General features: G+C 46.0%; 1 long non-coding RNA gene across 1 annotated transcript; it reads right to left on the bottom strand.

Annotated features, from left to right (window-relative positions):
- Positions 1-756: 756 nt before the first annotated feature.
- On the bottom strand, positions 757-2135 carry LOC112130368 (uncharacterized). The gene is made up of 2 exons (XR_002912644.2): positions 2037-2135; positions 757-1201 (listed from the first exon to the last, which is right to left on the bottom strand). It is a non-coding gene; the product is annotated as an uncharacterized LOC112130368 (long non-coding RNA).
- Between the last annotated feature and the right edge of the window lie 21011 nt (positions 2136-23146).

Genomic DNA, 23146 nt, shown 5'->3' with positions numbered 1-23146 from the left:
TTTAAAGAAGTGCCAGGCTCTGTTGGTGACCACTCAACTCCAGACCTTGCCCCAAAAAGCTTATGGAAAACGATGCGCCAGCCATCCAAATCCTCAAACAGAAGTCCTATTTAGGCCCCATCTCCTAATTTGCTGAGAAGATGTATAGGAGGTCTCTGTGTAGCCACAGGAGGCTGGTCAGAACAGAGAATCTCTATGAACTTCATGAAAGAGACTGAAGAGTCCAACAGCATCTGCATAGGAATAGGGGCAGCGCTTGGACCGTCTGGGGCGCTGAACAGACTGTGCTGTTCATCTCAAATAATTAGTCTCTTGCAAGTGCCCCAGTCAAGCACGAAGGGCATACTTATGCCTAAATATGATCTAATAAGGTAATCCTTTTAATTTCGATGTCATATAATCAATAGGGAAAATACAGCATATTTATAACTGACAATTAGGCTTTCACTGCATTCCCCCCACTTCATTCATCAACAAACACCCTCTATAACCCCCATCCCCAAATCTGAGTCATTCTCACTCTATCAATCAAGTCTTCATGGATGTAGGGGAAGAGTCCATAGCATGGCTATGGCATTTTTTTTTAAAGCCCACTAAGCATGATTTTAAAATCCACACATCATGCAGTAAGATGGATTTCAGCATTAAGCGGCCTCATCATGAAGAGCTGGCAGCCTAGCAGGGCGATGTCCTTGAGAGGGTGTGTTGGGTACGCATTGTGTTATAAAGTAATATAATCAAGCCAAGTAAATGAACTCATTATGATTGGCTTTTTATTCCCCACTTGTCAGGAGTCATAACTGTATGAAACATTCTCCACCTTGATCAATTGGAAAATCAATACCTTGGTATTTGTGGAAAGCATCTCTTATAGGAAGAAATGAAAAGAAATGTTTGGGAAACATTCAGGAAATTAGCCCATCTGACAGTCCCTCTTTTAAAGCAGTCACTCTTCTTTGTAGGAGCTGGTGCTGAAACATGCTCTTTCTTTTGGAAGGGGGCAGGCTGGCTGGGATGGTAAATGGTTTTGATCATCCAAACCACAGTTTTCTTGAAGCATTGATGATGGTGAGTCCAGGTGAATATTTCATTCGCTTGCTTCATGGGTGGCCCTGGTGAAACGAGGCTTCCATCCTGGGTAGCGATGGTTTGGGCTTGCTTGGCTTGGTGGAACCAGTTTGCCATCTTGGCCCTCAGGACTCTGGGGGTGACAGTGAGTAGGCATCAGATATTACACTGGCTTTGGAATCAGCTGCCAGAGCCCCTCACTGGCATGATCGTTGACATCATCGCTCCAGCACTTCTTGATGACGGGCTGATGAACACTTTGCAGTATTTCATCAACTATAGATTTTATAAGCTTGGCCTTGAGGTGATGTTCCTGCATAGGCCCCGCTTCCTGGGTTGTTGATTGCTTTTTAAAAAAAAATATGGAAAACAGGCCTGGCATAGTGGCTTACGCCTGTAATCCCAGCACTTTGGGAGGCTGAGGTGGGTGGTTCACCAGGTCAGGAGTTCAAGACCAGCCTGACCAACATGGTGAAACCCTGTCTCTACTGAAAATAGAAAAAGAAAAAAAAAAAAAAAAAAAAGCATAGCCGGGCATGGCAGCGTGTGCCTGCAATCCCAGCTACTCAAGAGGCTAAGGCAGGAGAAATGCTTGAACCTGGGAAACGGAGGTTGCAGTGAGCTGAGATCGCGCCATTGCACTCCAGCCTGGGTGACAGAGCGAGACTCCATCTCGAATATATATATATATGTATATATATGGAAAATATCAAACATATGCACAGCAGAGAGAATAGTACCATAAACCCCCATGTATCCCTCACCATCCTCAATAGTCGACCCCCTCTGTCTCCCCTGCCCATGAGTTATTTTGGAGAAAATGCCAAACACCACGAATATTTCTGTGTATATCTCTCAAAGATGTGGGCTCTTCAAAAGACATAAACAATACCATTATCACAACGAATTATCAATTCCTCAGTATCAAATATCAAATCTGTGTCCAGGTTTTCTTGAATGGCTAATACCTTTAAAAGAAAATGTGTTCAATTCGGGATCCAAATCCAGTCTATGTTTTGTAAGTGGTTACTTGGTTGATATATCTTCTAAGTCTTAATCTACAGATACTCTCTATCCCTGCAATTTACCGGTTGAAGGAATCTGATCAGATGCTGTAGAATTTTTCATAGTCTACATTCTGCTGATTGCATCCCCATGGTTTCACTTAAAATGGCAATATTCGAGTTCTAGTGTGTCTTCTTTATTTATTGCCTGAAAGACTTCTATAAAGAGAAACTTCCCCTCATTAACTATCCAATTTCCCTGATATACAGTTCTTATGTTTTTTTAAAAAAGCAAGATAAACGCTTGATTTTTCCCCTTTATTTACCAGTTTTTGGAATAGTGAGTTAGTTCCCTAGCATCCTCCCAAGATGCCCAGTGAGCTTTCAATGTTTCCATTCCTGGCAGCCATCCCACTGATGCCCGAATGGCCCCGTCTTCGACCAATGGGAGTGCCTTGCCTTCACTGCCCAGGATCTCTTTAATGGGCTCTGCCCTTGTCTTTTTTTTTCTGTTTAAAAATCTCAGACCCACTGAGAGCCCCTCGGGCCAGGATCCACCACAGAGCATGACCCTGTCTCCTTATCATTGTGCGGTTGACAGATTCTGCTTTCTTTTCTCTCTTGACAGACCTTAACAAATTAGTCTTGTTATTTATCCAATTTCCTAATACCCCAAAGGGTTGTAATGAATTTCTGGCAATGGGGGTGCATTATAAAAGCAAAAAAAGCACAAACAAATGAACAAACCCAACTCCCCACCCTCCCCAAATCCCAACAGTCTTCCTGCCCCAGGGCCTGAGATTGCCATTCTGCACTGTGGCATTTACTCACTGATGTTCATGGACGTTGTCTTGCACCTTTTTTTTTTTTTTTTGAGACAGAGTCTCACTCTGTCGCCCAGGCTGGAGTGCAGTGGTGTGATCTCAGCTCACTGCAACCTCTCCCTCCCGGGTTCAAGTGATTCTCTGCCTCAGCCTCCTGAGTAGCTGGGATTACAGGTGCCTACCACCACACCTGGCTCATTTTTTGTATTTTTACAAAAATACAAGATGGTTTCACCATCTTGGCCAGGAAGGTCTTGAACTCCTGACCTTGTTATCCACCCGTCTCAGCCTCCCAAAGTGCAGGGATTACAGGTGTGAGCCACTGCGCCCAGCCTGTCTTGCATCTTTCAGCCTGTGTTTCCGCTGTGCCTCGGGGCTGCCCTCAATGCCACAGGGCAGCACATGGATTTCTACTCCCTCGTCCATGTCATCTGGTTGATTTACTTGCTGAATCTTCAGTGGAGAAAAGCAATTGCTGAGGTCTGGCCAGATACTGTGGTTTTCTTGTCAGTCTCAGTATCTTTTAGCATTTTCCATTCCCGGGGCTGCCTCCTGCTTTCTGCAAAGGTAAGCCCAGCAATCTACGTGTCCACCTGACTCTTCAGGGGAAATGCTGAGTTTTGGCAAATACTGACTTTGCCCTAGACATGCTGGGTATCTTTGGGCAGGGGAGCTAGGGTTCCTGTGCCTCAGTTTCTTTTTAAAGGAGAATGGTTGCATTGAGGAAGAGGACCTCAGAAATAATTGGGCCTGACACCTGGGTCACTTTGTCCTGGAGAATAATTGACTGCTATGGGCACAGTTCAGGAATAGAGCCAAACCCACCAAGCCAACCCAGGCTTGCTTGAGAGGAAGAGTTGGCTCACCTCTGCCCTAAAATGCAAATAAAAATGAAAAAAGCAGGAAATAGGAAGAACGATGCCCCCTTCCACTCATGTACACTCTTAGTTTTCCAAGCATTTCACACTTTTTCCTTATAGCAGTCCTATTAGGTTAAACCAGACACCAGCACTCCCGTTATACAGATGGGGAAGCTGAGGCTGCCAAGGAAAGGAGCACAGGCTGCACATCAGGGGCTGTGCTGGGGGTTTTGCTCCCTTGTAACTAGGGTCACACAGCTCTTGGTGGCAGAAGCCAAAGAAGGCCTGGGTCCGCAGACTTCGACTGGGTAGTCTTTTCCTGGGATGGTCTTTTCCTGGGATGGTCTTTTCCTGGGATGGTCTTATCCCAACACAGTAAAGATTAAAAAACTTACCCAAGTCAAATTAACAACCTCTATTTTAATCTTAATTCCTATCTCCCAGCACACACAGCTGTTCTGCTTAGGGCTTTTCCTAAGAACATCTCTACTGTCTGCATTAGGTTTCCTCACAGAATTTCTTTGGCTTTCCATTGCTCTCCCTTCTTCCTCTTCCTCCTTCTTTCCCCACCTTTTCTCTCTCTTTCCTCCTTCCACTCTACCCTCTATTCCCCTCTTCTATTCTTTCCAAGCCTCCTGTTTTTTCTTCTTTCTCTCTCTCTCTGTGATTCTCTTTCTTGTTTCCGGCTCTCTCTGTTACTCACCAGCTCTCCCTTCTCATTTTCTTTCTCTTGTTCTCTCCTCTTCTCCTTTTTTTGCCTTCTCTTTGTGGACAGTCACACTCTCCTACTTCCTACCTTCTCTCCTCTCACCCTCTTTTTCTCCCAGCTTGGTGCTGAAATCTTTAGCACTCCCCCTGCATGTGGTTTCTCTCATCCCTTACAGCCTTGCTCAGCCCCCGCCTCCCAATTCCCAACGTGGAGATGCCACCTGGGTTTGCCACCTGCAGATCACCCTATAGCAACCCTATTCAGTTAAATCAGATACCAACACTCCCATTGTACAAATGGGGAAGCTGAGGCTGACAAGGAAAGGAGCACGGGCTGTACCCCAGATGTGCAACTGATCCCCAGTATCATGTGCAGGCTGGGCAGGTGTCTCCATGAAATATACCACATATCATGGGGTGGGCAGGATCATGGTTCCCCAGATGAGCCAGCTGTCAGGCTTTCTGAAGCAGTTTCCAGCATCCTTTCAACTTTGTTAAAGAGAGTTCGTCCCTTGACCCTGAAATTATCATCTCCAACATCCTCATCATTCCATATAATTTGAAAGAAGCATTAACAGAACATAGACTCAATGGTCTTTAGAAAAATAATGAAGACAAGGCTAGGCACAGTGGCTCACGCCTATAATCCCAGCACTTTGGGAGGCCAAAGCAGACGGATCACGAGGTCAGGAGATCAAGACCATCCTGGCTAACATGGTGAAATCCTGTCTCTACTAAAAAATACAAAAAATTAGCTGGGTGTGGTGGCGGGCACCTGTAGTCCCAGCTACTCGGGAGGCTGAGGCAGGAGAATAGTGTGAACCGAGGAGGCAGAGTTTGCAGTGAGCCGAGATCGCGCCACTGCACTCCAGCCTGGGCAACAGAGGGAGACTCTGTTCTCAAAAAAAAAAAAGGAAAATCACTTCTTCCTTTACAGATTACCCATGGAGAATCGCTAGTACAGAAATACACTCAAATCTCAGTAAGTGGTTGTATCTCCCAGATTTTTGCCAGGAAGCCGGATGCCAATTTGTTACTCTGTGAGTACCGAGGGTGTCTGAGTGCCTCTTCACGTTGGGAACTTCAGATTGGGCAGGCAATTGAGAACTTAGGACATGCCAAGTGCCATCTCAGCCTCCCTTCTTTGCCAATCTTCTTTCCGATATTCTCCATTTCATCTTCTTGTAATCACCCAGACAGTACTCAGGGAAGAAATATAGTTACCAAGTTCCAAGGTCTCCATCTAATTAAAAAATGCTTGTGTCGGAGAGAATTTTAATTCATAAGCATTATTCTGATGGGGTGAAGTGGGTGGGGGTACTTTCGATAGATGATTTAAAATCCAGATATTTAGTAAGATACTAAATAAAAAGTAGATGGCTGATTTACAAATAAGATTTCCAAATGGCATCTCAAATAAAGACTTTCCAAAATATGGATTTGGGGAGATAGTGATTACCTATCCAAAGGTAAGCAGTCTTCTTTTAGGGTTTGCCCTTCTCAGTTAGCCTAGAAAATATCCATCTTCTTGAAAACAGATGGAGTTCTATAGGAGAAAATATAACTATGAATGGTAGAAATAGTCAAAAGTTTTCATTTCCTTCTCCCAGTTCTTGCCTTTTCCTTGCATTCTGTCACATGCAAAATCCACTGTTTATTTATTCATTCATTCATCAAATGCTGATAGATCCAAACTATGTGCCTGAGCACTGCCCTGAGCATGGAGACATGGCAGAGAGAAGATGGCAAAGTCTCTGCTGGGTAGAGTTTGCATTTCACCCGACCCAGGTCTTCAAGGGTTTGGAAGGGTGAAGAGAGCACCTGCCAGGGAACCCTGAACTCCACTGAGGCTCCACATGGAAGAGCGAGTCCTCTGCCTGCAGCTCTGGAGTCATACTCCGAGCTGAGCAAGGAGGCTCCAGGGGGTGCCTTCTGGAAACTCACACCACATCCTTGTGCTACCTCCTTTACCAAGGACATGGTGACAAGGGAGGCAGCCAAGTGATGTGAAAGGATGAACTTGGCCCCTGAGCATATGGCCTTGCTAGTCCCAGGGGCCTTCCCTGCACTGTGGCCCCTCATGGTGTAGCCACTGGGTGAGGTCCTCGTTTGGGTGCCCAAAACCATGGAGGAGGGCAGCCATGGCCAGGGACCATGAGCCCTCCTTGCATCTTTACAACTGAGTTTCTTCTTCTCCTGGTAGTCTCCCTGCAGTGGCAGGTGTTTGTAGATGGGAACAGAGTGTAGTGAGGATGCAGGCAGGTACCTCGTGGAGATCAGCAGAAAGCTGAGGCCGGAAGACCTCGCCCAGCTCAGCCCTATTCCTAACTTTATTTTCTGCCATAAGAGCTGATGTCCTGATCTCAGGCCCTCTGTGGGTAGGCAGTCTTTGCTCCCTTTCAGCATGGTGAGCCCAAGAATTGCTGCTTTTGGAGAAGAAATCACGATAATTTTCTTTTTTAATTTTAAAAATATAAAATTGAGGTGTAATTTACATACAGTGAAACATTCAGATCTTAAGTATGATAGTCAACTTTGACGGAGACACAAGGCACAGATGATTTCCATCATCTCAGACATTTTCTTGTCTCCTCTTCCTAGTTAATTCTTCTCCCAGGGATTATACCACATTTTGATGATCCACTCATGAGTTGACAAACATCGATTCTGTTTCTAGTTTTGAGCTATTATGCGTAAACCTTTCACAAACATTTTTGCATAGGGTTTTTATGGGAATATATCCGTTCCTCTGGATAAAAACCTAAGCATGGAGTCACTGGGTCATAGGGTGAATGCACTTTTACTTTAGTGTTTTAAGAAGCTGCCAAATTGTTTTTCAAAGAAGCCGTGCCATCTTTTTTTTTTTTTTTTTTTGAGACAGAGTTTTGCTCTTATTGCCCAGGCTAGAGTGCAATGGCCTGATCTTGGCACACTGCAACCTCCACCTCCCGGGTTCAAGCAATTCTCCCGCCTCAGTCTCCCGAGTATCTGGGATTACAGGCATGCACCACCATGCCAGGCTAATTTTTTGTATTTTTAGTAGAGCCTAAATGTTGCTCAGGATGGTCTCGAACTTCTGACCTCAGGTGATCCGCCTGCCTTAGCCTTCAAAAGTGCTGGGATTACAGGCATGAGCCACCGCACCAACAACTTTCTGAATGTCTCCTCCCCAAGTCACATGTATGTGTTGACTGGGTCCTGGCATGGGCTCACCACTCATTCATGCAGTCAGAATTTTATTGAGCATCTGTTATATACTAAGCAGTGTTCAAGATCAATGGTGCAGAGAGTTCAGAAAAAATAGTCTTTTCAACTGATGCTGCTGGAACAATTGTATGTCCATAACCCAGCCCCCCCACCAAAAAAACCTAAAACACAAAATGCCTTAATCCAGATCTCACATCATATACAAAGATCAGCTCGAAATGGATTGTAGACCTAAATGTAAAACCCAGAACTATAAAACTTCTGTAAAAATGGGAAAAGCTTTTCATGACTTTGGGTGGGGAAAATATTTCTTTAATAGGACACAAAAAAATCATGTGCTATAACAGGAAAAAGTTGATTATCAATATTCATCCAAAAAACACAAAACATGTTTTTCAAAAGCCACTATCAAGGTCATGAAAGGATGAATCACAGACTGGGAGAAAATATTTGCAAAACCAGTGTCTGATACAGTACTTGTATCCAGAATATATGCAAACTTTTATAGCCCAATGAAAGAAAACAACTCATTTTTTAAAATAGGCAAAAGATTTAAATAATCAAAAAAGATAATAAGATATTAAGCATGTTTTGAAAAGATACTTAACAGCATTAGTTATCAGGGAAATGGAAATTAAAAATTAAAATGAAATACCACTACACACTTATCAGAATGGTTAAGATTAAAATAACAAACCAAAACCCCCTGGTAATACCAAGTGCTGGAAAAATGCAGAGCAACAGGAATTGTCACTCATTGCTGGTAGGAATGCAAAATGGCACAGCCACTTTGGAAAACAGTGGCAGTTTCTTATAAAGTTGAATGTATACTTACCATATGACACAGCCATTCCCCTCCTATATATTTACCCAAACGAAATGGTAACTTAGTTCCATACAAAAACCTGGACATGAATGTTCATGGTAGCTTTATTCATAATCACCAAAAACTGGAGACAACCCAGTTGTTCATTACCTGGCGGATGGATAAATTGTGGTGCGTCCGTGCAAGGGATATGACTGAGCAATAAAAAGCATGGAACTATGGGCACTACACAGATAACGTGCATGACTCTGAAAAGCGTTATGCCAGACACCAAAGGTGACATACTGTATCATGCCATTTCCATGATATTTTGAAAAAGGCAAAACTGTAGGGACAGAAAAGAGATCAGTGGTTGCCTGGAGGGATGGGGAGTGCAAAGGAGCCCAGGAAACTTTGGAAATAATGGAAATATTCAGGATCTCAATTGTAGTGTGGCTACAGGACTGTATGCATTTGTCAAAATTCAAAGAACTACACACCTAATAAGGGAGATTTTGACTATATGCAAGTTATACCTCGATGAACCTGACTCTACACAATACCCTGTCCTCACGGGCAGCACCAGCTTTGCTAAGAGCCTCTGAGGGTCTCCTGCTCGCTGCATTTCTCCCACCACCTCGGTTTTACATGTTTATTGAAGATATTTTAAGGTGCCCTGCAGAAGATATGCTTTTGTCCCTCTGTCAAGTGACAGCATCTTTACTTTTTACTCACTCTTCAACCTTCCAGATCCTACTTGGACATGGTGAAAGTTGCTGTTTTTTGTTATCATTTTGGATGTGTGCTCTGGCTGTTTTTTCTTGTGGGAATGGCATGGATCAACACCTCAGCGGCTGGGTACCTGGTGGCCTTCTCCTGCTGTATGGAGGCCAGCTCCTCTTGAAGCCCGTGAAGTTCATTCTCCGGCCACTGGACTGACTGATTGCCTGCTTGGTGATGGTTGTTGCTGTGAAGACTCTCCTTTCAGTATGGGAGGCTTTCTTTCAAGACTGCTCTTTGTTTTCCTAGCCTGACTGTCTTAATACCCCAAGAAAAGGCACTGCCAAAACCAACAGTCATCTTAAAAGGCCTTTTTCAAAGCCATGTTTACCAAAGGTGGAAAATGTAAAATGATCCCCCATATGTCATGCATGATGCAGCCTGGGCTTTCTGGAGCAGCTTTTGATGTTGAAGAGCTCTACATTTAAAGGAAATCAAGAGGTAAAAAAAGAGGAACCCCAATGGAAAGAATGTTTTATAAACTCACTAGTAACCTAGAGACGATCCCCTGATGAATCTGGTGTTCATTCGTGGTAACAGAATGTACCATATATTTCAAAGAGCAGTCATATTAAAATAATGCAGAGAAAAGTTGATTAATCTAACAGTTGGAAGAATGGAGAACTCATGAGTCTGAAACCTGGAAGGGGCCTCAAGAGATTATTTGGTTCTTCCTTCTCCCCGACTCCCTACTGCCGTCTTGGGTTGGTAAAACTCAAAATTCCACATGATAGATGAAGACAGAGAAATAAGAGACCAGCCCAGTGCTGTCAGCTGGACTGCAAGCCACTGACCCATCTCCAGACCCCCAGTGCTTGTTTTTACTGTTTAATCTGCTGTGCCCCATGCATGAACTTCCCCCTCGGCTGTTCGTTAAACTCCGCTCAGCATAATGGAGTCATTTTGTGGACAACCCAAAGGCACAGATCATTATTCAGAATCTCGGTCCTCATTGGCTTCCGAGTGATTACCTGTCAGATAAACTAGCTTTTATTGTAATGGTGACATTCGTGTTACCAATTCGTCATATCTCATCTCCCTGGGTGGAGCTACCACAGTGTCCTCTAGTGTAATACATCTTAGGACTTCATCCTCCTAATGGCCAGTAAGTCTTCCTTGATGAAAAACACAGATCGTGAGAGGGAAGGAGCCTTGAGAGATGATGTAGTGACTTTGCAGATGACAGCATGGAGGATGAGAGAAAGGCAAGGGCTTGGTCTTGGCCCCACGGTTGTGTGTGGCTGCTCAATTTCCTATGCTCGGTCCTTAGCAGCGTAGAAGATTCTTCCACGGCTTCCTGGTTAAATCCACTTTAGGTTCCTGGGGAAGAGTATAATTGGATCTCTTTGGCTGCCCAGCCAAATGGTACTCTACTGAGTGACTAGTACCCTTGAGGAGAAAACTAAAGAGACAAATGAAAGATGACACTGGCTGGGCGCAGTGTCTTATGCCTGTAATCCCAGCACTTCGGGAGGCAGAGACGGGCAGATCACCTGAGGTCAGGAGTTCACGACCAGCCTGATCAACATGGTGAAACCCCGTATCTACTAAAAAACAAAAATTAGCTGAGCGTGGTGGTGTGCACCTGTAATCCCACCTACTTGGGAGGCTGAGGCAGGAGGTACCCTTGAACCCGGGAGGTGGAGGTTGCAGTGAGCCGAGATCTTGCCATTGCACTCCAGCCTGGGTGACAAGAGCGAGACTCCATCTCAAAAAAAAAAAAAAAAAAAAAAAAAGATGACACCAGTTGTGGAGGGCAAACTGTGGGGGCACTGCAGATGAAGGCAATGGTGAGTCCTCCCCACACTTCTCCTCTGTGGCCAGTCACTATGTGTGAGTACCTAGAGGTTTTATTTGTCTCCCACTGCTGGCTTGTCTACAGTTTGGGCTTAAACTGCACAGTGAAGGGGATCAGTTCTGGGTAAGCACCCAGAATGTTTGCCAGCACAGTGCAGGCATGACCCCAGGGAAAGTTGGCATGGAGCAAAGTTGAAAGCATAGTACAGTGATCACCTGCATATCCACCCCTAGATTAACAGCCGTTTATTTAGCCACCTTTGCTTTATCTATATTTGTGTGTGTGCACGTGCATCTGTGTGCATGAGTACTTTTGAGACATCTCTGAAAACAAAGAGGCAGACATCAAGCCATTCTCCTATATACCCACCACATTATCAGTCCACCCTAAGAATGACTCTAATTCCCTAATATCTTCTAATACCCGGTCGGCGTTCCAGTGCCTCCAGTTGCTCCAAATGGTTGATTGCAGCTCTTACTATTTTTAGAATCAGAGTCCAATCAAAGCTCACATGCTGCATTTGACTGTTTTGCCAGACTGTCCTCTGAAGAGCCACTGAGGAAAGCCCTGGTGGGACCTGGAGGATGTCCATTCTTTCCAGGGAAAACTCAGGGACCAAACCCTGGAGGACGTCCATTCCCTCCAGGGAAAACTCAGGGACCAAACCCTGGAGGATGTCCATTCCCTCCAGGGAAAACTCAGGGACCAAACTGAGAGGAAAAGAGGGGATGGAACATCCAAGGCTCTGCCTCAACACCAAATGTCAGGTCAAGGGCAGTGGCGCCCTGCAGTCAGCGGCTTCTAGGCTTTGGGGATAATCCCACTCTGTGCCACGGGCGCTTCTGTGGAGTTTGCTAAACTTCAGCCCCACCACTAATGACCGGGATTCTGGCCTGTTTAGAGAGGGAGGAGCCCTGAGTTCTGCCCGACTGGAGCTGTAACTGGCTTCCTTTTATGAATGAAGGAAAAGGGGAAATGTATTTATTTTCACTCTTGTCTCTGAGTGACATCTTGAGTTAGACTCTCTTTCTTTTAGTTTATCAAGAAAATATGTGAAGACACAGCTCTCATCTTTCACAGACAAGTCCGGGGCTTAGCGCCGGGCCACGGGGAGTAGGTTTCCGTGTACCACATTGAGCTGCTGAAATGGAAGAATCTACAGTGCCACAAGTTACCTGTCCCACCCTGTCAATCGGCCGCCTGTTTACCCCAAAGGGAAGGCCACGCAGTGGCTTTCAGCAGGACTCACCTCAGGGAGCCTGGTACGGGGGTGGGCTCAGGCTCCAGGGAGGGGCCAGTGCTGATGGGGGAGCAGGGAGTACTGGGTACATTTCCCCAGCTCTGACCTCATCTCCTTGTTTCCCTAGAAAATCAGCCATTTGGACGGAAGGGGGAGAGGAAAGATGAGCAAAGGACAGAACAGTCCAAAAGGAAGTGAAGCAGGGTCTGTCCAAATTGGAACTGACCCCTTCCATCCAGAGACGCGACCCATGCTAGGCTCTGGCCTGGGGTTCTTGGCTTCTCCTGTCTCCCATGCAGCTATCCCTGAGGACAAAACCCATGAACCCCAAGAGAAGGAAGAGGGAGTCCTTTGGGAGGCTAAGTGTTTCACCGTTCTGCAAGTCCAGCGACAGAGCTTCCTGACTTATTCCCACCTATATGTGGTCGCTGATCTGGAGGCCACCAAAGCCTCAGCATACAGGCACCAGGAGACCTAGGGACAAAGACATCAGATTTCAGGGGCTCCAAGAGTGTCCTGTCCCAAAGCGAACAGGCGTGAACAGGTGGCTGATTGACAGGGTGGGACAGGCTTCTGTCCTCATTTGAATGACTGCATGACCGGCTTGCCTGACAGCCCCTTCTAGTGACTAATTCTTCATCTGATACTAAACTGATCATCCAACAGCCCTGGGCTGTTCTCTTTAATTGATGGAAGCAACTCCCTAGAGTTGGACCTCATGCTGCACCAAAGGGAAGGGACAGATTCAATTTCAAGGGAATTATGCTGGACTGCATGGCAACTTAGAAAGCACAGAAACCTCAGACCACCTGATCCCATCCCTCCTCTGGGCAGAGGAAGAGCTGAGGCTCAAAACGAGTCACCCGCCTGGGGCTGCTCTGCTGGCTCGGGGCAGAAGAGGGCTGACTGCCATCCCTCCTCACAGAGCCCTTCCACCACACACAGCTTTGTCCTGAGTTTGGGACTCAGTTCTGGTTGCCCCCTTGTGGGACTCTAATTGTGTGGGACCGTGAGAACTGGGGCCACATTGACTTGTAAACACAGTGGAAGGGTGCAGGCAAAGACCTGTGGGGAAGTGGCATTGACCCAATGGCAGTGAGGAACCAAGGGCAACTCAGAGTCAAGGGTGAACCTGGCCAAGTTCCTCAGAATCTGCAGGTCAACCAACCCTGCCCGAGATCCAAGGGATCACCTCTCTATGCAATCTCCACCCCCATCCCAGCTCAGGCTTCTCTACTCATTTGAATGTCTGCAAGGCCGGCTTGCCTGATAGCCCCTTCTGGTGACAAATTCCTCATCTGATACTAAACTGATCATCCAACAGCCCTGGGCTGTTCTCTTTAATTGATAGGAGCTGCTCCCTAGAGTTGGACCTCACGTTGCATTTTAACCCTGCACCAACGGGAAAGGACAGGTTCAATTTCAAGGGAATTATGCCATCCATTTCAGCAATTCAGACCATATTCCTGAATTCAGATATGCCACTGATCAAATTGTGTGCCCTCAAACTCAACAGCTTCTCACCCTAAGATCCTGCCTAAGCACCTCCAGTTTTCAGGCTGGTTGTAAAGTTTGTGGATTTTGTTGAGTGTTCTGTCCTCCCTCTGTTGAGCAAAACCTGGTCATTATGCTCTGGAGGTTCATGCTTTTTGGGGAGAAAAGAAGAAAAGGATGGATATCTGTGAGCAGCCGGCTAGACCTGTCTTGTTATGTGAAATGATTGATATAATTCATCTTAGTGCAAAAATTGGTAGTGACTTTTTACTAGCAGAATTCACACAAAAATGTTACCTAGGCTAAGATGACTTTTTAAAACGTATTTTATTGTACAAACAGGAGTGCTAAGCTATTGAAGCAGACCCTAAGTCAGGCATTGGAGCACTGTGAAGATAAGAAAAATCCCCACTGATTGCCATGAAACAGTCAAGCTGGCTTTTCTTTGTTTTTATCCTGGAAGCATATTCCTTCCAAAGGATCTGCCGCCTTCTTCTTGCCTGTTTCTTTCTTTGATATAGGGTTCCCCCTTTTTCTTTCTCTTATTTTTGAGTTTCACCAAGAGGAAGAGTCTACAATAAGACTGAGGATGTTCCAGGGTTGGGAGTGTGGAGCACTAATGAGCTCTAAATGCGGGTCAATCAGCAGATGGAGGTGGAGAAATTGTGGGCTGATTCTTCTAGCTCGGAGAACAAAGGCAGAGCTCTTGAGTGTGATGAGAACATGGGCTTCTCCTGGGAGGAACCATCTCCTGATGTAATTCTTAGAAGAGGAAGCGAAGCTTAAGCTCTTGACAGCTCAGATGCTCTGCTTTAGTCCACATGCCTTCCTGCGTCTGAGTCTGTCCCTTGCTAAGAGGGGCTACCCAAAACTCTACTTAGTCAAGACTATGCTGTCTCTCAATGTGCTATAAGGCACGCATCCCAGGTGCTTCCCAGGAAGGCTTTAGAGGGTATACAGAGAAAAGTAGTTTTCGCTTAATGGTTACACTAAAAAATGCAATTCAGGCCTGGTGCGGTGGCTCACGCCTGTAATCCCAGCACTTTGGGAGGCTGAGGTGGGCAGATCACAAAGTCAGGAGTTCGAGACCAGCCTGACCAACATGGTGAAACCTTGTCTCTACTAAAAATACAAAAGTTAACTGGGCTTGGTGGCATGCACCTGCAATTCTAGCTACTCAGGAGGCTGAGGCAGGATAATTGCTTGAACTTGGGAGGTGGATGTTGCAGAGGTTGCAGTGAGCTGAGATCGCACCACTGCACTCCAGCCTGGGCAACAGAGTGAGGCTCTGTCCCAAAAAAAATAAAAAAAATAAATAAAAAATAAATAAAAAGCGCAATTTAGTGGGAAGTATCTAGACTACCCAGTAGGTGATTTCAAGGATATTATAGCTTAGAATGAAACTAAGTTTAAAATTGAATTGACTGAAAATCAATTATGGAAATCAAATAATATTGGAGAAATTACGGCATACATAATGACTGAAATTGATGAAGTGCTATTTGGTTGCCTGCTCAAGTCTGAATTCCCAAACTGTCTGAGCCTGCCAAGACATCCCCAGCCCCAGACCCTCATCTGCGCTGTGGTCACCTGACGTTGGCAAACTCCACCTGTAACGTAACTCCTGTCCCATCTTCTCAGCTAGAGAGGGGTCAGCCCTCCCCATGGCTCTCACCATTGACTCCTTTGCAGTACCTAGAGCAGAATCCTGTCCGTGTTGCTATGTGAGCTGTTAGCTGTTGGGGACTGAGTGTTGATGAGGCCCCTCTGAACTAAGAGAAACTTGGGAGCATAACTTTGGGCATCTCTTCCTCAGCCTCGGTTTTAGGGAAAAAGGCAAGCACTGAAACCAACAAAATGGCAAAGGCGTTTTGACTGGTGGAGAAGAAAATGGCTTTCTCTGTTTGTCTTCAATTGCCAGGATGGAGAAAATCAAAGCAAAGCAAAAGAAAATTGCTGCTTTGCAGAGAGCCTGCAGGAGTTCTGACGATTTGGCCGTTAGCACGAGCTGCCTGCCCAGAAAGGAAGCTGCGAGAAGGGCCTTCATAAAAGGTGAGATGCTGTTACCATGGGATCATGGAGGTGACCTGCTCCCAGTGGTCTTGAAACAGGGACACTAAACTGATCCCTCTGCTATGCTGGGGGCCAACAAGAAAATGAATTTCTCCCCTCAAAACTGTGGTATAATGGAAGTGCCTTTTTGTCTGGTGCATTTAAAGAGCTTAGATTTGGAATCGTGCTTTGAGTTGAAATTCTGAATTCAATCCGAAGTTGCAGGAAGGACCTTCCCCCAGCAGCAAAATAAAATCCCCCTGGTCAAGAAGTGTTCTTTTTGATTGGACCCTGGTTTGGGGCAAACGGTTAGGTTATTTATTTTAAATGACATTTCTACCCTTCAGTTTTGAGATTTTCAGAAAGCATGACTCCCCCAAAGGGCCAAGTGGCTCAAGAAGAAAGATGTTTCAGTTTTTGTTGTTTTCAAAATAAATATCTTTCTAAAGTTGTTCCTTTTAAAGCGGACTAGGTTTTCTCTTTCCTTAGTTGAACAAGTTGAAGAAAATAATGTCATCACTTGGCTCTCAACCACTTTGATGATTCTGTTTTATCTGGCAATTTATATGAAGGGTGTGATACACAGTTTAACCTTCCTAATTGGGGGACATACTGTCTGAATTAGTGACAAGACTGAATTATGGTGCTTTTAAGAAAAGATATTCCATTTTACTACTATCAAGTTCACAAAACCATTAGAACTGGTCTTGCAAAGCAATGCTCAGTGGTGCCTCTGTGGGGAATCTTCTCAAAACAGAAAAAAAAGGGCTTATTAGCCTGAACACTCTCAAAATCAGCATATTATTTTAGGTTGTTTATGCATTTCCTCTTCAAATTTTATTTGCACTAATTAATTTGCCCAAACAAATCATTTTGTAAGGTTGGATGAGGGCAGGGGAAGTTCAAAAACACTCAAGGAGTTGGTTTTGGTTTCTTCAGAAGCTGAGTAAATTTTAGCCCAGCCTCTTTTTTGAATGGCCCCAACCTGGTCCAGGGTGGTGATGGCTGATAGATTTCAGGTTTTGTCTCTGTCTAGATGATCTTACCATGATAGAAAATGAAGACGAGACAAAATGGTGTCAGCCTTGGGTGACACATCCTTCTGGTAAGTGGGCCATGGGGGGGCCTCTACTCAGCTACGCAGCTGCCAGGAGCACAGCCCTTCAGAAGTTCAAGTATGGGAGCCAGTTGGGCCCACTGGCTCTTCTCAGTTCCAGGGTTCCCTAAGATCAGCCCATTCTTCAGAAAATGTCTACCATCTTACACAATGGGGACTGCAGCAAGGAAGCAAGCAGTGGCTCATGCTTGGCATGCAAGTCCACAAAGACCATTAGAAGCAAAAGCTTCTACCCCTTTATATATATATATCCTATTAGTTCTTTCCCTCTAGAGAACCCTGACCAATACAGATTTTGGTACTGGGAGTGGTTCTAGAGGAACAGAATATTAAGGATAGAGTTCTTTCATTGGTTTTGAGGTTTCTGGAGTTGGCTGCTTAATATGATTAGACCCAAAAATGCTAAGGACTCTACTTCTAATAGTATGGAGAACACTGACAGTCCTTGGCATGAACTGTTTAGAGAATTATGCAAAATAAATGCATTTAACACCCCGATTGACCGCTCCTGATTGTCAAGGAGTTTAGTGACTCTATACATAATACCTTTGACCATATGTGGAGAACCAAGCTGGTTGGTTGCTCTTAAGTCCAGTGGACAAAGTGATGAGAGAAAATGATGAACTCAAGGATTCTGTCTTCCAGCTTCAGAAGCGGATCCTGAGCCTTGAATCTGCTAAGATTGCCCTGAGAGTCTTATTTCCTGTAGAGAAAGAGCTGATATTGTGGAAAAACAGACACAAGCTCTTATTATGCGAGTGGCTGACCTGCAAAGAAAAGTGCATGCACAGCCTCACCAGGTGTCTACTGTTAAAGTGAGGGCATTGATTGGAAAAGAATAGGACCCTGCAACTTGGAATGGGGACATGTGGGAGGACCCTGATGAAGCTGGGAACTCTGAGTTTGTAAACTCTGATGAACCTTTTTTGCCAGAAGGAATAGCTTCCCCACTCCCAGTACCAAAATCTTTATTAGTCAGGATCCTATGGAGGGACAGAACTGATAGGAGATATATATATATAAGTTTATATATATATATGAGTTTATATATTTATATGAGTGTATATGTGTGTGTATATATATTATATATAATATATACGGGGGAGTTTATTAAATATTAATTTACATGATTACAAGGTCCCACAATAGGCTGTCTGCAAGCTTGAGGAGCAAGGAAAGCCAATCCGAATCTCAAAACTGAAGAACTTGGAGTCTGATGTTTGCGGGCAGGAAGCGTCTAGCACAGGAGAAAGATATAGACTGGGAGGCTAGGCCAGTCTCTCCTTTTCACATTTTTCTGCCTGCTTTATATTCGATGGCAGCTGATTAGATGGTGCCCACCCAATTAAGATTGGGTCTGCCTTTCCCAGCCCACTGACTCAAATGTTAATCTCCTTTGGCAACACCCTCACAGACACACCCAGGATCAATACTTTGTATCCTTCCATCCAATCAAGTTGACACTCAGTATTAACCATAACACAGGTCAACCAATTTTCTTGGCATAAATCACTCCCATTGTCATGGACACATGTAAAACCCAAAGGCCTGGAAACAGAAGTGCTTATCTGGAGATGTTAATCAACCTCTTTGGGGTATTTCAGGCAAAAAGATAAGCATTTCCAGGGGCAGTTCATGCCTCATCCTCACTATGCATGTGTGAGTGTGTTCGGGTTGCATTCTTATTATTTAGGTTTTTTTCTTAAGTGTGCATTTTAGTTGAAAGTATGCAGAAAAATACTGAAGTAAGGGAAAATAACCTCATATGTTATTACTCTTTGCTCCTTAAGGGATCCGTTTTTCAAAAAAATTTTATTTTTATTTTTGGCAAAGCCACAGCTACTTAAAACAGACAGTAATAGGAAGGCTGTCACCCCGTCTTAGGCCCTTCTACCAAATAGCACTGACTTTTCCGGGAACAAGGAGAGATCATCCAGCGAAATTCTGTTTGGGGTTGACTTTGATGTTCCGATGTCTAGATGCAACTTTAAACATCTTTTAAATTCACAAACCACTCCTAAGAGCCTTTTCTCTTCTGAAAGGAAATTACTTGGAACAAATATGACATCGATTTTCCATCTCCCTTGCTTAGTCTCATTTGGTCTGATTTTTATTATTTAAGGCTTACCGACAACGAGAATATACAGTTAGCAATGGTTCTAATTAGATTTTGTGACCTTTAAGAAAGAAAAGGAGGGTCTGGGCCCGACAACGTCTGAAACTGCCAGAGAACAGGGCAGGGATTTATGAGCGTCTCCCTGCCGCTCGCGTATGACGTTTGGACAAATAGCTCCGCGTTTGCTCTCGGGAAGAGGCAGCAGGACCCAGGTGGGATGGGGAGAAGCGTGTGAGAGGAAGAGGGAGAACCGCAGCGTTGCTGTGGAGGTACTGCGACGGCAAAGCGGGGTTTGTGTGGTCACTTTGATCAACAGATGGTCGAATAAGGAACACTGGCGTCCAACAGTCCTGCCTTTTGACTGGGTCCATTAACAGCAAGTGGACTGTGTAGGAGAGATGAAGTCATGAGGCCTATGGGAAGCATAGGGACTCTTTTATATGCTCTGATGGGGAGGGGGCATCATGAAGGTGATCCCCATGGCTGGGGCAATAGGATATTTGCTGAAGGAGCAACTTGTTAGTCTGAGATGTTGGGGGAAATATGCATTTTTCCAAGCCTGTTTTCCATAACGGCTTGGGCTTTGGAACGCATTGACCGACCCAGAGCGAGATAAATATGTGGTCTGTCGAGTGTCCAATCTTTCCTAAGTGAGGCATTCACTGGAGTGCAGCCCTGGACCCTGACAAATAGTAAGTAGGAGCCAATACAAATGTGAAAGACTGTCTTCCTTACACCAGCCTGCTTTTCCTAGCTTCTGGAATGAAGATCAGGTGACTGAACGTTCATGCCTGTAGTGTACTCGCAGCCCCCAAAGAAGTGTGCAAGGTTATTACGTTTAAGGTGGGCCGTAACTTCCCCAACCCCATCAACATGCCTGCCTTAGACACACACGCACCCCTACTAGGATGTAACGAACATTTACAAAAATGTACGTCGAAAGCAGACGGGAATTTCCGATGGATGCCTATTTTATTCTTCTTTGGTGTGATTCGGGAGGTGAGAGGCTGGTGATGCGCGTGACTGCAGCTGAGGCCGAGAATTCGATGAACCTGGTACGTACGGAGGCTCTACCATATCCAACACAGGAGAAAAACCTACCAGGGGGAAAAAAAATGTGACCAGGTCAGTGCAGACACTCCGGCAAGCTTGGTCAGGGATGCAAATGGGTAGAGGCAGCTCAGAGATGTAAACACAAAATAGAACCAAGCTCTAAATAAGACACTGCCAGACTTTCCAGTGGCGTTTATGCTTTCTGCCACGTTTCCGAGGTGAAGCAGGAGAGACGTGACTCTCTATGGGACCCTGTGGCTTCAGCCCTTTTTGATGTGACATAGAATCTTCGTTTCTGGGGGAAGGTAGAGTTTAGGGGCTAGAGTGGCCCCTGGCCCGCAAATGCTTTCTACGCTTGGAAGCTCATGAGAAAGAACGCTGACTGGGCTGTCTCCCTGGGGTTGAGAGGCGCGTGTTCACACCCGGTTGTAGGAACTAGTCCATGGCCAGTGTTCATCAGGGCTTACTGGGCAAGCCAGGCATGAATCTGACACCCCTTAACACTGATTCCCAGTTAAAGATAGTGATCAGGAGGTCACACAACTTGCTCAAGGGCCCTCAGCAGGAAAGTGCTGGAGCCAGGATGTGAACTGTGACAGCCCCTCAGACCCACCCCCAACCCGAGCTACCTCCTCCCACTTTGCTGGGCAGCTCCTCCAGGATTCCCTCCATCCATGATTTCAAATGACCTTTCTTCCTGAGCAAGTTGGTCTGGGATCAGCTCCTACTTCCACCCCACTAGCTGATGTGATCTTGGGTGAGTTAGTTAAACTCTCTGGATCTCAGTTCTCCATCTGCGAAGAAGGATAATGAAAGGACCTAACGGAGAGGATTGCTGTAAGATAAAACCACAGTGGGGCGTAGTGCATAAAAAGTGCTTAATAAACATCAGCTATTTATAATGCAAACCTTACCCCACCAACCTCTCCACCTACAGGAGGGGTGGAGGCTGGGTAGGGTGCTCAGAGACAAAAAGGGTCTCCTCCCTACTCCACCCCTGGAACCCATCTTCTTCATCCACAGTTCCCACCTTGGACAGGAACCTGTTGAGTCCAGGGAAATCCTCCGAGCAGGGCCCCCATAGCAGCACCTGAATACTTATCTGGTGTGCTGGATGGATTTTTGTTGGTTTTGGCTCTGTGTGGCAAGTTAACAGAAAGAAACAGTGATGGTGTTGGTGGCATTTCATCAGCTGTCTCTCGGATCACTGGGGCCAGCTTTCTGTCGCCGACGGTGGAAAGCTGATGAGCCATTAAGTCACCTCATCAGAGGGTTCTTGCTCTTTCCCCAAAGAAGGCACAGCCCACAGGCTCCTTGCCATGGCCTGGTTCTCCTGGGTGTTCAGGAAGGTCACCGAGGCCTGGGGTGCACCAAGCAGAGACAGCAGCAGTTTGTGGTGGCCTGGAGGGCGGAGCAACGTGTGTGGCGGTGAGCTGTCAGTAAGGCAAGCTTGGCCATGGCAGAGACGGCTTTCTCTTACGATATCAATTTCTTTTAATTATTCCGTTCCAACAACTTTGAAAGTCACTTTGTAAGCTGACAGATGATTTATGTCTTGCATTAGCTCCTGGCAATGGCTGTTGAAGGCCTCGACTGCTCCCACCCTCCCTCCTGGCCACACACCCGGCATGTTCCTGAAGCCCACAGGGAGTCACTGTGCTCAGCCACCTGTGTCCAGAGTTCCCAGGGAGGTCTTTGGGATGACAGCAGGAGATCCCCTTGGTGATCCTAGGTGGCCACTTGAGATGCAAATTGCAAAGAATTGCCTGTGGTCAGTTCCCTGTAATGGAAGTAGAACCCGCTGATTTTTCCTTTCCTTCTCTCCTTGTCCTTCTTTGCTTCCCTCCTTTTTCTTACTATAATAAAGATCAGACATTTCTCTCCAGGGAATGAAGGCCGCTAGACAGAGCATTCTGAGATACTGCCATGCCCCATTGCAAGAGACTGCATGAGCAGCCCCAGCCAACAGGGAAAAGGGATGGGAGCCGCAGCCGGGCGGCAGAGGGTTACCCAAGTCCTGACAGCAGTGGCCAGAAGATACCCAACTGGCTGAGGAAAGAGGAGAAGCCATGGCTGTAAAGATCCACGCAGAAACACGCACAGCTTCAGCCTGGACGCCCCCCAAGAAGGAGGTGGACGACAGGTTGCCCTCCTCAATGGTGATAGCGCACCGTCATCAGCCCCAAAAAGGCTCCCTGCCCCGGAACAACCCCACATGAAAAGGGCACCCCCTGAAAACTCAGTCTCTCTGAAGGTCAAGACTGCATTTTGTGGGCCAAGGACATTTATAGAGCTATAAAAGGAATCATTTTTACTAATGCTATGAAATTATACTCCGAGTTGAATAACAACGGCCCACGGCAGGTACAGAAGTAATTTCCTCTTGTGCGAAATCTGGCTTTCAGAGAAGTCAGAGGCGGCCCCAGTTGAAGTTGACAGGGCCTCTTTTCCTGTGCAATTTAAGTGACCTAATGGGAGCTGTGACTTTGTAAATGTGTCCCTCTAATAAAGTCCCCTGGGAGGGGTAAACGATGCAGGCCTCACGAAGACATGTAATAGGAGTGCCAGGGCGGGAGGGAGACCTGGCGAGAAATTCTAAGAGGCCTCGTCCTGGGCCCATCCATAAATTCAAATGTGGCTGCATTCTTGAGCATGGGTAGGCCCTGTCCTTGTCACCGCGGGGTGGGAACAAGGATGACAGGCCCCTTGGGATGACAGCCTGGTGCCCATGGTGTGCTGAGGAGATGGATGCAGGAGGGGCTGCTCCCATCAGAGTGGTAACAAGGGCTTGTTTCCAGCGCTTTCCATCTGCCAGGCATGCTCCTGAGTGGCTTTGTGTGGATAAACTTCCTTAACCACCTCAGTAACCCTGTGAGGAAGGTAATAAGATTATCCCCGTTGGACACAAGAGGAAATGGAGGGCCGAGATCACCCTGCTGCCATATTCCCAGGCCTGGGTATCCCCGTGGGTGCGGACGTCCGCTTGCTGTGGACACAGTCGTGATTAGCCATGGCAGCTA

The sequence above is a fragment of the Pongo abelii genome, chromosome 21, assembly GCF_028885655.2.
Source record: "Pongo abelii isolate AG06213 chromosome 21, NHGRI_mPonAbe1-v2.0_pri, whole genome shotgun sequence".
In the NCBI taxonomy this organism is placed as follows: domain Eukaryota; kingdom Metazoa; phylum Chordata; class Mammalia; order Primates; family Hominidae; genus Pongo; species Pongo abelii.
This window is presented reverse-complemented; position numbering and strand designations above follow the sequence as displayed.